This window comes from Glandiceps talaboti, chromosome 11, assembly GCF_964340395.1.
Source record: "Glandiceps talaboti chromosome 11, keGlaTala1.1, whole genome shotgun sequence".
Classification (NCBI taxonomy): domain Eukaryota; kingdom Metazoa; phylum Hemichordata; class Enteropneusta; family Spengelidae; genus Glandiceps; species Glandiceps talaboti.
The window spans coordinates 6,626,259-6,633,758 of record NC_135559.1 but is presented as its reverse complement, the minus strand read 5'-3'; the positions used below and the strand labels follow the sequence as shown (position 1 = coordinate 6,633,758).

General features: G+C 32.3%; 1 protein-coding gene across 1 annotated transcript in view; it reads left to right on the top strand.

Annotated features, from left to right (window-relative positions):
* Positions 1-7,500, top strand: part of LOC144442777 (uncharacterized) — a 26,991-nt gene that overhangs the window by 6,601 nt on the left and 12,890 nt on the right. The window lies entirely within an intron of this gene.

Here is a 7,500-nt window from a genome sequence, read left to right as displayed (position 1 = left end):
ATACATACATACACACATACGCACGCACGCACGCACGCACACACACACATATACATACATACATACATACATACATACATACATACATACATACATACATACATACATACATATGTATATACAAACATACATGAATGTCAATAGGGTTAATAAAATGTCAATATTTAGACGATGTAAGAGTGGCTATATAACGCGTGTGTGAATAATGTGTATTCGCCATTGCTACTATTAACTTAATAAGCTTTTAGAGAATTTCATATGATAGTAATAACTCACTATACTTCTGTTTCTGTCTGAAGTATGACCATGTTACAAGCAAAAGAGGTAGTTGTTACAGTAGTGATTAACACAATTAAATGTATCACATAGCCTGTCTTAAAACTAAAAGCAACACTTGCAAGATGAATAATTGGGCCGCTATATATTGTATCCATTAAGTGTAGCAATGGAAACAATTGTTTCATTGCAATTATATTTAACTTCCAAACCGGTCTAGTGGTCAGATATAAGAAACGCGTTGGTTTGAGCTATGAACATAGATAACTATGTTGAATGATTGATCACTTTGAGCAGTTCAACACAATGTTATGATGTGTTAAAATTGATGATTTTCTCCTTGTTACACTTAAACTCGTTATAGGATTTACTACTTAAAATTGTACCTAAAGCCAAGGGAAATAACACTGAATAACATGATTTTTCCATTTGCGACTATAATACTAGTTCAAGGAGACTTTTCAAACGCTTTGCAATCCATGAGTGGATATTTAGGTCCACTTCAGAAAGATTGCGATCAAGATAATGAACGTTATACTCTGAATATCTTAACTGTAGAAAATGGTAGTTTTAAGTTTGGAAGATTAACATATAGTGTACTTGAGGACAGTGATAAGGCGATCGTGATGCTGCCAATCACCTCATCTTCTTGCAAGGCTGGATATAGTCAAACTTGAAAATGTGATGTTCAAACAGTATCTATGAGAAACAATGGAAGAAACACGATACTGAATTCTAAAAAGATTAATTTACTATGATTTGAAAACAGAAGAAATTGTCTTTAATTGGGCAATTATTCATATGCAGGAAATCAATGAGGTTTCTACTGAAATACATATAAAATCTCCGAAGGCAATGCCTATCATTTTACAAGATCACCATGATATGGAAAATAAACGTAGAAACGTTTCGGATCATCTATCTCAGCTTTAACAGTAAACAGCTCAAATAAGTATTGATATGCTTTACCTCTCAGCCAAAGATTCTTTTGCCAACAGAATAACCAAAATGTCGCTAATATATCTAATGGCACATTACCGTAGTCCAAGTAAATTGCATTTTAATTGAGACATTTATAGGAAAATGGAAACTATATTAAATATTATGGCTCATGAAAACTCATACTTACATTTTCCATATTTGTAATGTTAGCTATTTATAACATGAACATTGCATATCGTTTTTAGATGTACGACTCAGGTCCAGTTACTGACACAGCTGCTATAATATCAAATAAGTAATTACGTCGTACAACACTTGGGTAATATATTGCTAAGGGTTGATTCGTAATAATTCCACTCTGACTATTCGAGAATGTTTATATAACAAGACTGATAAAGAACACAATAATAAGTATAGAGAGATAAATATAAACATGCGCCATATATATATATATATATATATATATATATATATATATATATATATATATATATATATATATATATATATATATATATATATATTAATTAACATGATCCCGATTGCTTTTACATTAGTAAGTCGATTCCTATATTGATGATCCTGGGTCAGGAACCTTGTGAATGCAATGATCCTTAGGTGGAAGGGTAAATGGTTAATAAGTTTGAGTCTCACCTGTCGAGGAATAGAACTTTGCATACCAGGAAGACAAAGGAATCTACCAGTCGACATGGTAGATCACCTGGTCAACAAATATGTATGTATGTATGTATGTATGTATGTATGTATGTATGTATGTATGTATGTTTTGTGTACAGCATTGTGGGGTTTGAACATGATATTTACCACTTATATATTTGACGATAGGTGTTAATCTAAAAAGCCAGTCAAGGTTGTAATTAAAGATACAATGTCACTTAAAGTCCAATGTGCATGAAATTGAAAAGAACGCCAAGATTGTGATCTTTTATTTGCTGACCTGAAATAAAATCTGCAAATTGTCGATATCGATATATGCAGTGAAATGCTATAGGGTTGTAGACATGCACTACAGCAGACGCAGTATGTTTATTTCCTTTTTATGGAAACTCGAGGGCCATCAAGGGACTCTTTCCTTTTTTTATCACCGCAGAATAACTGAAATCTTTGCATATCAGTACATAAACGTGATTATTACATTGAAAATGATTGTGAAATAAAAAAACGCACTGGAATGTTGAATACAGGTTGTATTCCTACTCTATGACTGTGACAGACTGAAGCTATGCAGGTAAATAACTGTGAGTCGTAAAGTGACCTCTACCATAAAAATTATCCTGTGTCACGGAGGGTGCAGGCACTAATTGAAATGTTTCCAATTGGATGAATAATTTATGGCTGGATCGTCAGCTAGGATTGAACTCAGAGGAGAGTTCATTACTTATCTGGTTGGGGTGTCATGGAAGAATATCGTTGGTGCATGGGAATTGATACTATCTTTTGTTTAATTGATAGAACAACAATACTACAACAAGATAATGGCTTCACCACTTCTGTCAATGCTTAGTAATTTAAATTCAATTCGGGGAATTTACAGAATCTGTGAAGAAATGGCAAAGCAGTAATACATTGAGTAGTACTCGGGTACCAAATTATCATACCATCAATGTACGCGTTTGTGTATGTGAGTGTACCCTTGTGGGTTTAAAAAAGAAAGTCTTTAATTTTTCATCCCTCTGAATGGTTGATGTATTGTCCTCCGGGCTACACTAGCTTCTTTATGAAGAGTAGGATATAGTTTTCAATTCTCCCCATCCCATAAACGTTATATTACTCTCGCTCTGGTCTATTCTGATATATATATAGTTAACCTAGGTCAGTGTAATGCACTGATTGTGTTCAACCCATACAAGTTTATAGACCATTAGTCATGGCTGGTATAACACACCAAATGCTCTCTATCGGCACTGTAATAAATATCTTACTTTTAGTGAATGTTTCAGAAGTGTGTGTAGGCGGAGAGATCTAGACATAGGCTTGATATGAGATTTACTTCGCAATTTCACCGATTCATGGTTGAAAGGGAACAACTCTTTTTTACTACAATTATAGTAAATGATTGACCTCAGCATATTCTAGGTCACTGACAAACAGAATGTTATAGCCACAAAATATGGCGTATATTGACCTTCCCCATAGAAAATAACAATAATAATAAATAAATGATGAGTAATGTAAGATAAAGCCATACATTCATTAAGAATCCACAATAAATATAACTCTAATGTTATCATTTCCTCACATTTAACAACTACTGATTTTGGTCTGAGTTTCTTTCAATTTAAATTGCTATCCTATTAACAGTCGTTAAATAGCACATAATATAAACATGTAGTCAATACACATTTCATTATATATGTAACAGTATACACATGATGACAAAACACATATTATACATGTTACATTATACCAAAAGACTTTTTATATACATTGCAAACGATGTTGGACAATCTTTGATAGACGATATGTATGGAGGTAGAGAAAGTATCCCTTCAGTTGGTTATCGGACGTCCCACTAACTTAATAAACACGGACTACTAAGAAGCATTGTAATCAAATCCCCAGCTGGTCAAATAGGCAACTTCTGTTCTAGTTGCAGTAAGCAAGGACAGATATTTGACAGGATTAACCCCTGAAACAATTTAGTTATAAACAAGTATCACCTTCCTAATTTATGCTCACAATTTATTCAACAGTTGTCAGTCGAGTGGTTCTTTTCGTACCCTCTAAGCATTGCTTTATTATCCATGCAACACCACACCGTCACACAAACATAACCGGAAAAGCTCTTTCCTCATATAATGAATAGTTTTATTACAAAATGGCGCCAAATAATCGTGGCATTTGCAACTGTTTCAGACAAATATTTCATGTAGATTTCCAAGGATATAAACTAACATTAGTTCTGCATGCAAACGATTATCACTAAAAGTCGTTTACAGAATGGTTGATACGTAGAATTTATATATTTATTATTTTCCTTCAAAATATGTTTGGAATTTGTGGCATTTGATCTTTTTGTTTGTACCACGTTTCTTCTTTCATTGCGTATTCTAAGAGAAATATGTGTTGTATTTCATCGTTTCTAGCACAAAGGAGCACATTTAATGACAAGGACCACTATATACTCAATCTGTCATTTTTACCTTCCTTACATTCCCGAATATATACAGAAGACAACTGTATCGCAAGTTAATGTTAACATTGTTTTGTGTAACTGGACCATGAGGTGTTTTTTTTTACTAAAAGATCAATAACATTTGACCATAATCAAATATTGAAGTTGTAATTAAATGTGCAATTTCGCTTACTATTTTTGATCCTAAAAATATATTTTTACTTAGTCTCGGACTTATTCTATCACAATATTGTTGGCATAAACGGTATTCTTCAATTTACAACAAGTACTTGATAAATGTTGTACATGTCGTTTCCATATTGTATTGCCTTGTGAACATATGCTCCAGGAGCATATATTCATTGTATTTCTATTAAATATCATTGCCCGTACATAGGCGAGAGCATACATGTAACGTTCGCTGCTTGGCCGTGTTTCATATCATTGTGTAGGATTGTTTGCGTTACCACAGTCATTGTTTACCGAAAAAAAAATTAAGAGATAAGTAAACTACGCAAATACTCAATATAAGGTTGAACACACTCGTCCACTTTTGGATTATTTGGCTGTGTGCAGCCAAATAAAATGACCAAATGCAAACGGTAAACAAATAGTGACATCTGACGACATTTATAAACACATCTGTTACGAAGGCACCAGATGGTGTGAAATTTATGCCGTCAGAGAAATAAAGATATCAGCACAGATGAGGCAGATCAACGTTTGGAGCAGCTTGTTACATGTATTAGTATTCATACAACAATTTGGCGCCATTGTGTGGTGTGATAGCTGATGACGTCACTGTATATACTGTGATAGCCGATTACGCCATTGTATGCTGTGATAGTCGATGACCTTATTGGTTATTTAAGACAGCTGATCATGCATCTGTTGGTGAAGCATTGTAACATGATACTTTATGAGCTGAGTAAGAGTCTGATGGATTTATCCAAACACTATTATTCAATAAATGCGGTGTTTTCTACACCGACTACAAATTAATCGTATCAGATATTCAAACACTTAACAACATTTAGTGACTCAAAAGCTAACATAAATACATGTACTAGAAATACAATTTTTTATCAATTTGAGTTCAAATTATTCCTAAATACCCGCAACTTGATACGAAAATCGTTGTGCCCATTGTAACATAAACTGTTGTCAATAATTGAATAAATTTTATCTGAAAAGAAGGGTATCAACCAGGTATAATAGCTAACAAATTAAATATTGTGACAGCGTGTTTTAAGTGTTTACATTTCATATTAAATTTTACAGCGATAAAGGAAAACAGTTTTTCCGATAACTAAAAAGGGTTCATGTACATTCCTCCTAACCGCCAATGAATAACGTGGCTACTGTATGTATGTATGTATGTATGTATGTATGTATGTATGTATGTATGTATGTATGTATGTATGTATGTATGTGTATGAGTGTGTGTGTATGTATGTATGTGTGTATGTATGTATGTATGTATGTATGTATGTATGTATGTATGTATGTATGTATGTATGTGAGTTGTTTGTCTATCTATCTGTCTGTCTCAATCTATCATATATTTGTGTATGCAAGTCTGATTGCTTTGAGTTCGAATATAATTTCTAAAGCAACAAAAAACCCATACCCATCTATACTAACTAATAAATGATCAAGACAACAACATTGCCTTCTATACATTAGGAATTATAGCATCGTTGTAGTCAAGCGAACCGTTTATTTTATTATCTTTCTTTGTCTGCGTGAATAATGTTGTAAATAACAGATCTGAAGATAATTTAGCTATAAGCTGTGTTTTCATGAGTACTAAAGTACTAACATACTATCTAAAGTTTAAAGAATTTTCAGTTTTTCAACGCTAATTCCGCTAGTAGTTGAATGTAAATTGTAAGACTACTTCCTTCTTTTGCTGGAATTCTCCGAATGTTGGACACTGTCATATGTCTGCACCATTCATTATTGATGACTGTAAATTCTGAATTGTAGTGAGATTTCTAAAGGCTATTGAATTTAGAGCAAAGTGTGGTACATATGTATGTGTGTAAACCGAATAAGAATTCTTAGTTCAATAGATAATAGAAAATGTGTCTCCTTTAGTGTTGTTTTTCTTCTTTTTAATCGAAGTAGCTGTCTTAATACAAACGTGCAAAATACTACATTAAGGCTTTGAAATCAAGCATACACTTGCCAACATATTAAACCAATTTGAATGAGTGAATTAAGTAAATTGGGGCTGTTATTCAAATAAGGACAAAAGTATTCATCGATAACACGTCCTTTTATTTGATAGAATTGTCACAAATCGACCGTTGACTCCTGCGTGTCTACATCATGGTACTTTACCTCCTGGCCCTTTTTGCAAAATGTGTGAATTGATGAATAGTATGTACATCTTCACTCAAACTATTTCATAGACTGACTAAACATTGCTGAGATACTTAAATGAAAGCTTTCAACACTACAGTGAAAGACGCATCAATTATTACCAAAACAGTATTTAAATCGTTAACGTTTATAAGGAACCTTTAAGCAAGATAATGGGCTGGTAATCGTTACTTGCCAATGTGCTACTTTCTCTAGTTTGACTTCAGTCTCTTTAATGCATTAAGTGGTTATATGTAATAGATATTTGTGCTGTTAAGATAAACTAAATTCATCTTTTTTAACTTAAAACACTTCGTTTTTGTGGAAATACTCCCTTCATTTGAAAATAAAAATTTACTACTGTATTTGATAATTATACTTGCAATTATCATTAAACGATAAATAATCTCAATCCATGGTTTGAACTTGTTACATAATAATATTTTTTTTTTGATAATAATAATGACATTTTAACATTTCATTTTTGTGGGAATATTGTTTAAAGGCAATTTTCAAAATACTATTTTGCTATTGCATTTGATAAATAAACTCATAATTAAAGAAATTAAATTATCTATACATGATTTGAAATTTTTGCTTGATAAAAAATGCGTATTTGATAATCGTAACTCTATAAAAGATAATAACAATGATAACATTTTTATCAATTATTTTGCAAGTGACACTTTCTTAAATTATAGTTTACTATTTTATGAAACATTCCTGTCATTTTTTCTCTGTCAACTATTAAATTTGTTCTTCTTTGTTACTTTTAATTG